The sequence below is a fragment of the Rhinoraja longicauda genome, chromosome 15, assembly GCF_053455715.1.
Source record: "Rhinoraja longicauda isolate Sanriku21f chromosome 15, sRhiLon1.1, whole genome shotgun sequence".
Taxonomy (NCBI): Eukaryota; Metazoa; Chordata; class Chondrichthyes; order Rajiformes; family Arhynchobatidae; genus Rhinoraja; species Rhinoraja longicauda.
This window is the reverse complement of record NC_135967.1, coordinates 3,450,443-3,466,405: the sequence shown is the minus strand read 5'-3', so window position 1 is coordinate 3,466,405 and position 15,963 is coordinate 3,450,443. Positions and strand designations below refer to the sequence as shown.

General features: G+C 42.5%; 1 protein-coding gene across 7 annotated transcripts in view; it reads left to right on the top strand.

Moving 5' to 3' along the window:
• LOC144600483 (neurite extension and migration factor-like) overlaps window positions 1–15,963 on the top strand; it is a 302,375-nt gene that overhangs the window by 142,795 nt on the left and 143,617 nt on the right. The window contains exon 2 of one of the 7 annotated variants that reach the window (XM_078412119.1): window positions 3,321–3,438. The exons of 5 other annotated variants lie outside the window; for them this stretch is intronic. The gene's annotated coding sequence lies outside the window, so the exon portion shown is untranslated. Of the gene's footprint in view, window positions 1–3,320; window positions 3,439–10,875; window positions 10,899–15,963 lie in introns of those variants that run through there. One more of the 7 variants, XM_078412120.1, reaches the window with a different exon arrangement.

Below are 15,963 nucleotides of genomic sequence, written 5' to 3'. Positions count from 1 at the left end.
GCACCCTGGCCACTCCATCTTCTCCCCTCTCCCATCGGGCAAAAGGTATAGAAGTGTGAAAACGCACATCTCCAGATTCAGGGACAGTTCTTACCAGCTGTTATCAGGCAACTGAACCATTCTACCACAACCAGAGAGCAGTGCTGAACTACTGTCTTCCACATCGAAAACCGTTGGACTATTTTTGATCGGACTTTACTGGCCTTATCTTGCACTAAGTGTTATTCACGTTATTCCTTTCATCATGTGTCTGTACACTGTGAATGTCTTGATTGTAATCATGTATTGTCTTTCCACTGACTAAATAGCATGCAACAAAAGCTTTTCACTGTACCTCTGCACCCGTGACAATAAACGAAACCAAAAATATCACTGCTCCACCTTCATCGCAGGGTCTAAATCCTAGTTGGGCCACTATCACCAGAAAATCTACAAAAGTTGAAGAAAATGGCTCACTACCACTGTCCCCAAGGGGTGGGTAATGAATTCTGGCCTTGCCAGTGTTCTTCAAATTCTGAACATGAATTTAGAAAATCAAATATAGTGAACAGATTTGACAGACGTTATGATTAATCTCTCTCCCTCTCCTGGCAAAGTGAACATTGAGTGCTGGATCTGATTATGACCAATAATGCTCGAGGTATTCTGGTGTTGAAGGCAGAGTAGGCAATAATGTTGAGACATGCAATGAATGATGACCACTGGTAGTCTACAGGATGGTAAGTCATTGAGCTATGCCATAAGGAAACCGACCCTTTAGTCCATCACGTACTTGCCAACCAAGTTGCCTAACCAGGCTAGTCTCACTTGCCTGTGCCTGGCCCATGTTCCTCCAATCCTTTCTTATCCATATACTTGTCCAAGTGTCTATTAAATGTCATAATTGTACCAATTTCTACCACTTCCTCTGGCAGCTTATTCCAATATCTGCACAGGTCTTTTTTTTGTTGCACTTTTCCCAGTTGAACGACATCTTTCCAATGGCAACAGCCAAAACTGTCCACAGTACTCCAAATGTAGCCCGACTAATGTCTTGTAAATGGCTGTAACGTGCCATTCAAAATCATGTACTCAATACCCTGAACTATGAAGGCAAGTGGTGCCAAATGCCTCCTTCACCACCTATGTCTACCTATGTCCCACTTCATTAAAAACAGAATGGAAAACATCAGCAGAGCAGACTTTTGAAGAAACGCTATAATTGAGGCAAGGATTTAAGTTCAAACCAGTACGGGTAAGTTTGGAACTTGTATAAAAGACACAGATGGTGATCAACATGGGTTCTTGGGCAAAAGGATTATGATGAAAACCCTGCTGTCTTCTAGGAAGCAATTAGGTGTCGTTTTGATTAGTAGTTTAAAATATAAGTGGTGCAAATCACTATCCTGATCCAGATGTATATTGTGCATTCTTGAAAACAATTTTCCAGGAGACAAAAACATTTGGTGACATGGACGTAACCTGTTAATCGTAGCCTTTTAAATAAATTATACCTCAGCGTTTCATTATCCTTTCAATTAGTAAAATTGCAAAATGGTCTGATATGTTAGTTTACATGCAAATCAGCATTCCTCTGAGGAAGATCTTTAATATCCGACGTCTAAATTCATGCCTTTGTATCAATGTTCAGTACCGTTTCTGGATAAATCCAACAATGGATTGCCTGCAAATACAGATAACACCTTTCCTTTTGCTTCATAAACCAACACTTGCCCTCCACCGTACCATCCTTTCTGTTATCCTGCAGTCTTTGGGTTTCTAGGGGGTTTCTAAGCTTCAATTTGTGCGACAAATTATGCTTAAATTATGGCGTTCTCTTGATTGTTGTTTCAGTTGGGATGACTCATCTGTCTATTGCTACTTTGAGTATTTATCATTGTGTATTGATACGGGGACATTTCTAATCAGTGAGTAATATTCCTGCCTACTTTAGAATAATATTTATTCTGCACGGCATGGTGTTGCAACAGGTAGCGCTTGTGCCTTACAGCTCGAACAACTAGGGTTGCCAACTGTCCCGTATTAGCCGGGACATCTCGTATTTTGGGCTAAATTGATTTGTCTCATACGGGACCGCCCTTGTCCTGTATTTGGCCCGAGGGGCACTGTAGGCCCAGACTCTGTACGCCCGGACTCTATATGCCCGGACGCTGTACGCTCGGACGCTGTAGGCCCAGACTCTGTACGCCCATACGCCGTATGCCCGGACCCTGTCGGCCCCGACGCCGTAGGCCCGGACAGTGTAGTAGGAAAAAACTGCAGATGCTGGTTAAAATTTGTGTCTACATTCCAGACAGTGTAGGTTTGGACAGTGTAGGTCCGGAGGCCCCAGCGCCGCCTAATGGAGGTTGCGTAGCAACCCGCCTCCTGGCCCGGGCGGCCGCTATTGATGGAGCAGGAGCACGTGGCCGCTAGCTGGGTGAGGTCACGTGGGACGCAGGGCGGTGACTTCACCTTGTCCCGTATATGGGAGTGAGATAGTTGGCACCCCTATGAGCAACCCAGGTTCAACTGTCAGTGTGGAGTTTGCATGTCCTCCTCCTCTGCAAGGTGTGCTGGATGGTAGGTCACTGTACGTTCCCCCAATATGGCTGGGTGGAAGGAAAATTAGGCTGAAGTTAATGTCACTTGAAAGAGAGTAGGGAAATAAATGGAGGAATGGGATGGCTCTGAGAAAGCCATTAAACTCAATGGGACAAATGATTTTCTATTGCGTAAGAAATGTAACATTTATCCTGAGAAAACTTTGTCTCAGAAAAAACCCACGCAGCCCACGGGGAGAACGTACAAACTCCGTACAGACAGCACCCGTAATCAGGATCAAACCCGGGTCTCCGGCGCTGTAAGGCAGCAACTCTACCGCTGCGCCACCGGAGGAGGTGGTCCACCTTTGGTGCCACACTAAAATGGACATTCATGAAGATAGCCCAGGGAGTGAATACCATTCAACCTCTAGATAGGCTCATCAGAGTTGAGCCTGTTACTTTTGTCACCTTGTGGGCATTTAGCAACGCCACACATTTCTGGTTAGCGTTGGGGTGAGGTTTTATCTTCCTATATCGGTTAATAGTTATTAAGTCATTGACAATATTTCCAAATTGGTGGACCAGTTGTCCAAAGAACACCAGGTGAAAGAAAATGAGTTCAAATTCTGCTGTGTAAATTTAGTTTATAAATAAAAGTATTGGAAGTTTTAAAAAGATAACGACCAAAATATCAGCTTGTTACAAAACCCAAATGGTCGATCAAAGTTCTTTTTAGAAGGTAATCTACCATCCACTGTATATCAACAAATTGCTATGTTTGTTTACAAAATTCAGTATCCAGGATATATCGGCTGGATATTGCTGGGGAGAATGCATCTGCCAGATGGGATGGTGGGGGAAGAGGAAATGGCAACAACTACAAGATGTGAATGACGAGCAGCAATGAATTGCAGTAAGATGAAGGCTATTCTTTCTCAGTAGCTCGGGCTAAATGGTTATTGGAGGCGGGAAGTAGAATGGACATGAAAAAATGCCATTCACAGGAGGCCGAAGGGAAATATTTTTTCCCAAGCACTTGTCGACTGCTAATTAAATGCATCGAAGGCTGTCAAGACTGTTTAACTTGAGTGTACATTAACATCTGTGTGCCCACTAACTCTGGGGGGGGAAATGATGTATTTCCATTTGGCAGAAGCACCAGGGAGTTTTCAGCGGGATGTTCTGAATGGAAAGGAGGAGAAGGAAACGTCTAGTAGCCAGAGTTAATCTGCCAGGTCACCGTCATCCTTTCTGGCAGGTGTGGTGAGCTGGATTAAGTGGCAAAGTCTGATCACAAACAATATGAGTGAAAAGCCATCAGTGCTGCTGGGGCAGAACATTTGTTTGAAAACCAATATATTGTGTAAATTTGTTTTGAGTACTGTGTCTGAGAAGAGCTGACATCTTTCCTGTGCTGCACTTATCTATTTGAAAGAAATGTCAACACTCAGTAACCGTAAATGTGATTGAAAACACTGGGCAACGAGAAACAATTAGAACATTTTTAGGTAATTGCCTCCAGTTACTTACATTTCCTAAGTTAAAGCTTAATAGGTGGATGAGAATGGTGAAAAATTCTTTGTCCCATTCATCCATGATTTTTGAAAATCTTGCAATAACTGGGTTAAGATGAAAAGCAAAATAATGAGACGTGGAATGTGTTACAAAGCTGTTTCACATCTATGCAAGGAATGAAACGGCACAAGTGATATTCTCTGAATCCACCTGAACCGTGAGATTGTGTTAAAGTCTCGTTATATTGAATTTATTTGCTGTTAAGCCACAGAAATAACCTGGTATCCTACAATGTTCCAAACAATACGGTGTTAAAGCTATCATTTCTAGGTAAATGTCGTTATATTTTTGTTAACAGCCAAACTCCATGCATATTGGTAATAATTGGACAGTATTCAGAGAATTGTGGATAATTAGATAACAAAGGATTACGTGAGAAATATGATAGAAACAGGCCATTCAGCCCATTCCAGTTCATTCAGGCACTTGTGTTCTACTGGTGTCATCTACAATCTCATCTCATTCCTAATCAGCCATATTTTTCGTTCTTCGCTGAGTTCCTCCAGCACTTGGTGTTTTGTTCAACATTCCTGCATCTGCAGTTCCTTGTGCCTCCTTTTATATCCCTCTAAATAATCTGAACTGCCCACCTTAACCACTCACAGTAGTAACAGGTTGTACATTCTCGATGTTCTTTGGGTGCAGAAGTTTCTTCTGAATACCTAATTGATGACAACCTAATATTGATGGTCTCCGGTTACCCACTTTCTCTGTTTTGACTTGATTAAAACTTTTCATAATTTAAATCTCTGCCATAATTAAAAACCCTTCAATCTTTGCTCAAGGAAAAAGTGACCCAGTTTGTTCCTCCTTTCCTAGTATTTCTGAAATCACCCTTGTAAACCTTCTTGGCAGTTTTTCCAGTGCCTCCATGTTCTTGTTTTAACATGGTGACCAGAGCTGTACACAATACTTGAAATGTGTTCTGACCAAGGTTTAGCATTACATCTTTTAGCATTACAAGGTTTAGCATTATATATATATATACACACACACTCACAAGTACACACACACACATATATGTGTATATGTATATATATATATATATATATATATATATATAAATACATACACACACACACACATGCATCTTTAACATTACATCTTTTTTTTCCATGACCATGTGGCACAATTGTTAGTGACTGGTGCTTTATATTCTATTCAAGCACAACTTTCTGTTTTGAAATCATTGCTGAAAGTTCATTAGAGTACATTTTGTTTCTAGGTAAAGCTTTTCTCTCATATTCAAATGCAAAGATGCATTAATTCAGGTGAAGAGTTCTATCCTCTGAGTTTGATTAGTTTATCCATTCTTGGGTAAAGGGACAAGGGTAATATAATTGTACTTCATTTGCGAAGTAGATTGATTATTAATGGGTGCTTTCAACACAGATTTCACAAGCTGTAGATTTCGATATCTCTCTGACTGCCGTGTGGCAAAGGCAACTGACCCTACCATGTGGCAGCACTGACCAATCTACAGTTCACCCATTGCTCGGCTAACTGAGATCCTCTTTCATCGGAGCATTTTGCCGATTCTCTCTCGTTTCCAGCCCAGCACTGCAATATCCATCCTTTGCGTTTGTACTCAACAGCAGAATCTTCTTTCACCTACCCTTTCCATCGTCATCAATATCAGTACCATCACCAGTTCCCTTTGCTCAAGCACCTGTCCTCCCCTCAGAAACAGTGTTGTTATATCAACTGCAACTTGACTACCCTACTGATGGTTCACCATTTCCTATAGAGCCAATGACCTTAAATATATGTGTCCTGTTATGTGGTAACGTCCCACCGCAAACTCCCTATCTGACCATTCCACAAAAAGTCTCAAAGTCACCAATGATAATCTCTGCATGTCGGGTTGCCAGCAGTCCCATGTGGATTGATTCTTCTCATATTTAAAGAGAAGCGTAATCCCCTGATTATATTAGTACACTGTGCTCTATTTAAATTTTCAACTGGCATTAATCTGATAGAAATCATCCAAATGGCATCTTCTTGAGCTGAATAACTCCAACATGTTCAATGCCACAACTTTGCAGTCACTGGCAACCACTGCTATCTTGCCGGTCGGTGACCTCTGCAAGTTGTATTCGGGCCAATGCTTCCAATGGGAACTTTTGGAAACTTTCCCAGCAAGAAATACAAGCCTTGCTCGCAGCTGACTCTGCTGGCAACCTCTAGCTTACATTATAATACATTATTGATAGCCCTCTACTTGCATCTGCAGTCTTCCATGCCCATAGTACCTGACATTAAAAACATCACTATCTTTTGAAATGCCACGTCTCTGAAATCCATTTTCATAGAGGCACACTGTGTGGAAACAGGACCTTCGGCCCAACTTGCCCACGCCGACCAACATGCCCATTGAAAATAGTTCCATCTGCCTGATTTTGGTCCATATCCCAACCTTACTCTATCCGTGTACCTATCTAAATGTTTCTTGTGCGTTTCTTATACGCCTCAACTACCTGCTCCATCAGTTTGTTCCATTAAAAAATGTTACCCCTTAGGTTTCCATTAAATTTTTCCCTCCTCACCTTAAACCTGGTCTGAGCAAAGACTCTGTGCGTTTATCTGATCTATTCCTCTCATGATTTTGTACTCCTCTATAAGATCACCCCTCATCCTCCTGCGTGCCAAGGAATAAAGCCCTTGCCTGCTCAAGCTCTCCTTATAGCTCAGTCCCTCGAGTCCTGGCAACATCCTTGTAAATCTTCTCTGAAACTTTTCAAGCTTTACACCATATTTCTTTTAACATGTTGACCAAAACTGAACACAGTACTCTAAATGTGGCCTTGCCAATGTCTTATATAATTGTCATCCCAACCTCTATACTCAATACTCTATCTGATGAATGCCAATGTGCCAAAAGCCTTTTTGACCACCTGTGATGCCACTTTTGAGGAACTGTTGCACCTGCACTCTTAGATTCCTCTGTTCCACAACACTCCCCAGAGCCCTACCATTCACTGTGTAGGTCCTGCCCATGTTAGACTTCCCAAAATTGAACACCTCACATTTCTCTGTATTAAATTCTATTATCCATTCCTCAGCCCGCCTCCCGGACCGATCAAGATTCTGCTGTAATCTTTGACAACCACCTTCACTATCTACACTTTAGTGTCATCTGCAAACTTGCTAATTATGAATTGTAGGTTCTCATCCAAATCATTGATAGAGATGACAAACAGCAAAGTGGTCCAGCACACTGAGACACACCACTAGTTACAGGCCTCCAGTCTGAAAAACATCCTTCCACTGCATGACTGCAATCTATCCATTCAGCTATCTCTTCTTGGATCCCATGCGAACTAGCCTTCCAGAGCAGCCTATCAGAGTAACCTTGTCGAATGTCGTATTGAAATCATTATGTACAACATCTGCAGCTCTGTCCTCATCAACCTTTTTGGTCCCATCTTCAAAAAACTCAGTCAGGTTCGTGTAAAAATGACCTCCCATGTACAAAATAGGATATGTAGGAAGGAACTGCAGATGCTGGTTTACACTGAAGATAGACACAAACTGTTGGAGTAACTCAGCCGCACAGGCAGCATCTCTGGAATGGATGATGTCACCAAATATGTGCAGTTCCTGTCTGTGTACACCTGAAGCATCATTGGCAGTAGCTTCATCTGTCAGTTTAGTTGCCTTGGTAGCTTAAGAATCCTCACCAATTCTTCATATCTTATAGATACATATAAATTTAAAGGCTAGATGCAGTAAAACATGTTCCCGATTTTGGGGGAGTGCAGAACCAGGGGTCATAGTTTAAGAGTAAGTGGTAGGCCATTTTGAACTCAGATCAGGAAAAACTTTTTCACCCAGAGAGTTGTGAATCTGTGGAATTCTCTGCCACAGAAGGCAGTGGAGACCAATTCATTGGATGTTTTCAAGACAGAAATAGATTTAGCTCTTAGGGCTAAAGGGATATGGGGAAAAAAAGCAGGTACTGATTTTGGATGATCAGCCATGATTATATTGAATGGCGGTGCTGGCTCGAAGGGCCGAATGGCCCACTCCCGCACCTATTTTTCTATGTTTCATCTCACCTTCTGTCAAGCTCGCAGCAACATCAGCTTCTGAGTCAGAAAGTCATGGGTTCAAGTCATGCTCCAATGCAGGAGAAACAAGAAACTGCATATGCTGGAATCCAGAGCAAGAATTAAACTGCTGGAAGAACCCAGTGGGTCAGGCAGCATCTGTGGTGATAAATGGATGTACCAACAGAGCAGGTTGAAACTTTACATAAGGATTGGTGTATGAATTGGAAAGATGGCCCATGTCTTGCAGTAATGAGGGATGGTGGGAGAGGATCGAGGTTAAGGTTTCAAAGGTTTCAACGGCCCTTTATCGTCACGTGCACCAATTAAGGTATAGTGATGTGCAAATTACCATACAGCCATACTATAAAAAAGCAACAAGACACACAACCACATAAAAGTAAACATAAACATCCACCACAGCGGATTCCCCACATTCCTCGGAAGGCAATAAAGTCCAATCTACTTCCTCTATATTCTCCCGCGGTCGGGGCTGTCGAACCATCCGTCAGGGCAGTCGGAATTCCCGAAGCCGACGCTATAGAAGCCTCCGCGTCGGGGTGGTCGAAGCTCCTGCGGCTTGGAGCTCCCGAAGTCGGTCCCGAACCTGAGGCCGCGAGCTCCACAATGTTAAAGTCCGCAGGCTCCCGCGGTTGGAGCTCCGAGGTCGATCCCTGGCAAATGGATCGTGAGCTCCGCGATGGTAAGTCCGCAGGCTCCCGCGGTTGGCGGTCCTGAAGTCTGTCTCCAGCAAAGGCCGCCAACTCCTCGATGTTAGGCCGCAGTGCGGACGGAGATACGGTACAGAAAAAAAATAGCATCTCCGTTGAGGTAAGAGATTAAAAAAAGTTTCCCCCACCCCCCACATAAAACAAGCTAAAGAATACTAAAAACATGCATTTAACACATACTATTAAAACAACAAAGAAGGAACAGACAGACAGACTGTTGGCGAGGCTGTGGTTAGATGTTGATAGGTGGAACTAGATGAGGGGGTGAATAATGAGCACAAGGAGCTTTGTGGGGAAGAGGGAAGGGATGGGAAAGATGATCAGAGTACTTGGGTGGGAGTGGAAATACAAGATGGAGTGAAGGCCATCTGGCATTGGTAAATTCTGAGCTCATACCATTAAATTTACCATTAACTTACCTAAGCGGAATATGAGGAATTATTCTTGTAGATTGTGTTTGGCCTCACCCTGGCAGTGTAGAAGGCTGAGGACAGACTGGTTGATGTCAGAATAGGGAGGAGAGCACACGCCGTTTCTATGTTCACTGTTTGGCAAGTGACTCTGGCTGGCCAGAATAAACCGTGGAGAATTCACTTTGGAGGAGAGCCTTTGGCCTGTCCTGAGCAGGCAGTCCGAAAAGCTGTGAATCAGACCAACGGCACTTGGTCTTGTTTTGTGACACTTCAAGTACTCATTGCACCAAGTCCTATTTTAAGGATGGATTGGCCAGTGAGTGAAAGGCTCCTTTCGGAAAAGAAGGTGAAATTTAAAAAAGGGAAAATATACAAATTCTTTTCTATCTAAAGGGAGATAGAATTTTCAAGGTCACCTTTAAATAATGAAGTATGTATTATAATGAGTGACCAGATGGCTTCAACCAGTTTACTGCTAAACATATTTGAATAAATTATTATAAAAATGCATGCGAAGCTCTGAACTCATTTATTATGATCATTACTTCGAGCAGAGACAAGTCTTGGGTCTTCAGGGTTGACCAGGTGTATTTGCTTGCATTACGAATAACGTTTTCTAATGTAGATACAAGGCTGAGCTCCTCTTAGTGTCAAGCTGTAAAACAAAAGCTGGCCTGTTGCTTCAGTTAGAACGTGACATTTCCACCAGTTCTGCAGTGTGTTTAGATTTCTGCCAGTTTCTGCATCCTACAGTTTGCTTTTCATTGGTTATACTCCAACTAATTTTTTTGTTTCCTGACGCCCTGAATATAACAAAATAGTTCATACTGCATGAGTCTAGGTACACTTTTTAACATTCTCCCTGCCCAGTTCTGCAGTGAGAACTTTGTTTGCACCAATACTCTTGGAATAAATCTGGAATACAAGTAGCAAGCGGCACGGTGGCGCAGCGGTAGAGTTGCTGCCTTACAGCGAATGCAGCGCCGGAGACTCAGGTTCGATCCTGACTACGGGCGCCGTTTGTACGGAGTTTGTACGTTCTCCCCGTGACCTGCGTGGGTTTTCTTTGAGATCTTCAGTTTCCTCCCACACTCCAAAGACGTACAGGTATGTAGGTTAATTGACTGGGTAAATGTAAAAATTGTCCCTAGTGTGTGTAGGATAGTGTTAATGTGCGGGGATCGCTGGGCGGCGCGGACTCGGTGGGCCGAAGGGCCTGTTTCCGTGCTGTATCTCTAAACAAAAAATCTAAAATCTAAAATCTAATTCAGCAGAATGGGAATTGGAGGCATCATTCTGAAAGGATAGTCCGAAATTTCACAAAGGCACTAAAACCACTTTTCCAGGAAACAAGACTGGGATTGATATAAATGTTCACCTGCGTAGGAGGATCTGTACAGTGTGTCCTGCTGCTGTTAGATCTGGTGTGATAGTATCTGATCATAAGCCTAAAACAAGATGCAAACACCAACCATCAAAACTTGCTCAAAACAAAACTCTCAACAACTGTGTAATTTTCCGAATGGCCTCATGAAATACTCCCTTAAATTCTCTAATCCTCCCCATTTACATTTAGCACCGAAGAAGAATGCCAAGTTATATAATGTAAGTAGAAAATATACAATTAATGCCATGACCCGTAAGAGCATTGATGTACAGAGAGTGCTTGGGGTCCAAATCCACATCTCCCTGAAAGTGGCAACACAATTATATAAAGAGGCACATGGTGTGCTCGCCTTCGTAGGTTGGGGCATTGCATAGAAGAGTTTGGAAGTCCTGATGCAGCTTTATAGGATTTTGTTTCGGCTGCATTTGGAGTATTGCATGCATTTCTGATCACCCCACTACAGGAAGGATGTGGAGGCTTTGCAAAGGGTGCAGAGGTGGTTTAGCTGCATGATACTGGATTAGTGGGTGCTAGCCACACAGAGAGGTTGGGCAGACTTGTATTATTTTCACTAGAATGCCAGAGGTTGTGGGGAGACCTGATAGGAATCCAATTGCGGCACGGTGGCGCAGCGGTAGAGCTGCTGCCTTACAGCGCCGGAGACTCGGGTTCGATCCTGACTACGGGCGCTGTCTGTACGGAGTTTGTACGTTCTCCCCGTGACCTGCGTGGGTTTTCTCCGAGATCTTCGGTTTCCTCCCACACTCCAAAGATGTACGTACGTATGTAGGTTAATTGGCTGGGCAAATGTAAAAATTGTCCCCAGTGGTTGTAGGATAGTATTAGTGTGCGGGGATCGCTGGGCGGCGCGGACCCGGTGGGCCGAAGGGCCTGTTTCTGCGCTGTATCTCTAAATCTAAAAATCTAAAAATTATGAAAGGCATAGATGGGGCAGACGTTCTGAGCCTTTTTCCCCAAATTAAATGGAAAAGTCAAATACTAAAGAGCTTTAAGGGGAGAGGGGTAAAGTTTAAAGGAGTGGGCAGAGAAAGTTTTTTTTCACAGTATGTGAGTGCCTGGAACACGTTTCTGAGGGTGATGATTGAGGCAAATACAATAGTGGCATTCAAGAGACTTTTGGGTAGGCATGCAGATATGCAGGGATTGGCAGAATATGGATTATGTGCAGTTGATGTTGGCATTGTGTTCAGCTCAGACATTGTGGGCCGAATGGCCTGTTCTTGTGCTGTACTGGTCTATGTTCTTTGCTAGGTGTGAGGAGAGCAGATGCAATAACTACTCTTGCAACGTGTGCATTTGCTGCCGTCTTAAGAGATATTTCTGTAATCTCTTCCCATCATTTGCTGTTTCCATATTTTTGCTTTAACAGATTTAAAAATATGATGCAAAATGATAGCTGCAATTCTGTCAGCAGGGAAATGATTTTTCAAAAGTACAGGAGCACTAGGATCGATACCTTGATGTGGGCACCCAATGAATTCTTCACCTCTCCAAAGAACTTCCGTGCCTTCTCCGCACTGTTGAAATTTAACATGCCAAACCGTGCTCCTGTGTTAATGCAAGACCATCCATCTCAACTCGGGGATTATACAAGGTAGTGAATGAATAAATTGCCTTTATTTCCCTGCCAGTTATCAATGAAGTCAAAGAACACAGCCTTGAACGTTTTGTTGACTAATTTTGTTGTAAATCGCAGTTTGCAACAGGCACACCTTAGCACCTTTGGCTCAGAAGGAGCCAAGCAGATAAATGCCAATTGATCCTTTCTTTCTGCGCTGAGGAAGAGCAATACTGCTGCACAGTGCTACCTTTGGCATAAAAAATACACCTTAAAATTAAAATTTTAAATTTTAAAATTAAAATTCAGATAAAAGTTAAAAATTGACCCACGTATCCAAACCATATGCATGGGTGGATGATAAAGTTTATGTGGAATAGAACAGAGGAATACTTCTGAGTGTCCAGGCTAATATTTATCCCTCAATCAATATTATTGAAAATTATTTGGCGATCACCTCATTGTTGGTTTGTGGAACCATGCCTTTGGCATTTTCCACAGTATGGCACAGTAATGCAGTGGTTAATGTTGGTTTGTGGAACCATGCCTTTGGTATTTTCCACAGTATGGCACAGTAATGCAGTGGTTAATGTTGCTGCCTCTTGGCTCCAGAAACGTGGGTTCTTTCTGTGACCATAAGCGATTCCCCTAGTGCACTAGTTTCCTCCTACATGCCAAAGGTGTGCTGGTTATTAGGTTAATTGGCTGCTGTAATTTGCCCCCTACTTCAGGTGGGTGGCATAAGAATAGGAGGTGGGGGAAAAGTTGATGGAGATGTGAGAGACAAATTGTATCAATGGAGATGAGGGTTGGCTGGTTGGCATGGATACAGAAGGGCTGAAGGGCCTGTTTCTGTGATATATCACTCTATGGCTCATTGACTCTGAGGGTTGGCTGGTTGGCATGGATACACAAGGGCTGAAGGGCCTGTTTTTGTGCTGTATCCTCTGACAGTGACTCTGAGGGCTAGATGGTTGGCATAGACACAGAGGGCTGAAGGGCCTGTTTCTGTGCTCTATCACTCTATGACTCATTAACTCTGAGGGTTGATTGGTTGGCATAGACACAGAAGGGCTGAAGGGCCTGTTTCTGTGCTGTGTACACTGCGATAATAATTCTACTACCATACAAGTGATTATACAGATTTATTGGTTGTAATGTTTTACTGTGGCGAGAGGCTTGCAACTTTAGTTATGTTTTTCGATGTTGTACATATAATTGGTAGATTAAGTTAATTAATTAAATAATAGGTTACAAAGGCATGCTCAGTTATGTGACAGTAATTCAGCAGTAATGTTGGTGGATTAAAATTTGCAGTTGAGAACAGTGTCTTGAGACTTGTATAAATTAAAAATCAAACAGAGAGTACACTCCTTAAATAGTTGACGGCTTAACATTAGACAGCCAGACTATTGAATCAATGAGGTTGCATTTAGCATACAAGGCTTATTACAAATCTGCTCTTGTAAGTTAACACGGAAGAACTGATTGCCTCAAGTTCCTTAAAAAAGAAGTCATTTTTGGTTCTATTCCCTCATTGTGAACAGACCTTCCAAACATCCACAATAATATTTTAAATAATATAAAAGTGTTTAAAAAAAATCCACATACCTTTCATATGTCAATGAATGGGTCAAGTGCGCAGTACTGTGGGAAAAGGAAATCTACTTCTGAGAGTGATTGGGGATGGCAAACCAAGTAAAGGTTAGTTTCATAGGTTCAAGGTGAAGGGGAAAAGATTTAATAGGAATCTGAGGGGTAACTTTGTCACACAAAGGGTGGTGGGTGTATGAAACAAGTTGCCTGAGGAGGTAGTTGAGGCTGGGACTATCCCAACGTTTAGGAAACAGTGAGACAGCTACATGGATAGGACATGTTTGGAGGGATATGGACCAAAAGCAGGCTGGTAGGACTAGTGTAGCTGGGACATGTTGGGCAAGTTGGGCCGAAGTGCCTGTTTCTACTCTGTATCACTCTATGACTCTAAAGGAATGCACAGAAGTTAGAATACTGGAAAATGTCAAGAAATTGGAAGATCTTTTATCGTCACGTGTACCAATTAAGGTACAATGATATTCGTAATACCATACAGCCATACTAAAAAAAAAGAAACACGACACACCACAGCGGATTCCAAATTCCTCACTGTGATGGAAGGCTTGCTTTCCCTCTCTCTCCACCCACTCCCCCTTCCCAGTTCTCCCACCAGTCTTACTGTCTCCGATTACATTCTATCTCTGTCCTGCCCACTCCCCTGACATCAGTCTGAAGAAGGGTCTCGACCCGAAACGTCACCCATTCCTTCTCTCCGGAGATGCTGCCTGTCCCGCTGAGTTACTCCAGCATTTTGTGTCGACCTTCAATTTATATATAAGACAGTTGAGATGGCTTATGGCCTTTATTAACCATGCCATAGTAGTTAATAACAGGCCATGCAAAAACAATATTAAAAACACTGGGCAAGTTCCTGTACTGGTAGATTATTATGCAAAGTTCGGGTCACTAAATTGCAAACAGCAATATTATATATTTTTAAACACAATAAATTGTAGCACTACTGAGTGAGAATTTCAAAGGTATTACTACCACACCTGCAGTAATATTGATCGCAAAGAGAGATAGGCTAGGCTGGGAACACTTGGTTTGAACAAAGAGGACTGAAGGAAATGTCAGCATAATGTTCAAGATTGAGAAAGCGAGATAGGATTGTAGGAAGGACCCATTTTCTTTTACTGCATTATCATTGACAAAAGGGTATGGACTAAAAGCTTAAAATTACTGCAGATGCTGGAATGCTGAAATAAAAACAAACATCTGGAACTACTGAACAGGACAGGCTGCATCAGTGAGAAGGAAAACAGAGTTAGCGCTTCATGTCGAGAGCCCTTCTACAGAATGAAGGGACTTGTATGTTTCCCTTCCGTGTGGCTTAGCCTGCTAAGTATTTCCAGCGTTTTCTGACCTTAAATGCTGAGTTTTGGGCTGAATGGAAGCAACAGGTTTATGGCCTCCTCCTGCAGTGGCAATTCCCGAGAGTCCCTGCTTCTTTGAGAGAAAAAAGACAGTTTGCTTTATATTTCTCACATATGAAGAAGATTATTTATATAGCTCTGGTTGCTAGGGACAATATGAATTACTTTTCCAAATTATTTCACTAGAGATATGCATTTCCACCACAGAATAATGTGCATGGTACGTTTTTGAATGATTAATGGGGTAACTTTAGACACGCCAACAATGTTTGCACTGGAGGTGCTATTGTTGATCCAATTCATGTTTTTCAAGGCAGCCATATGCTTATTAACATTATGGGCCCAAAAAACTAGTTTGTATTCCAAAAACCAATTAAAATAAATTTCAATGTCTCTTGGGAAATATTCCATAAACTTGAAATCTTTTCTACTGGCTTTCTTCACCATCTAATGTTTTCAGATCATAAAACCTATGCAATGTGCTGATCAGTGCCATGATTGCCCAATATAGCACATCTCAGCTTTTCCCTCTCTGGTGTTACACTAACACAGTACCTCGTTTCAATGGGGCTAGTATCACCCTTCCGTTTCAAACCCCTTTGGTCAACAGTTTTACCAATCACTAGACCATCTCTTGTGCAATCAAGTCTGATGGTTTAAAAAAACACCACATACACTTTGTGGGGAGGTGGGGGAGTGTAAGGTTTCCCTCTGTTGGAACACAAAGATCAT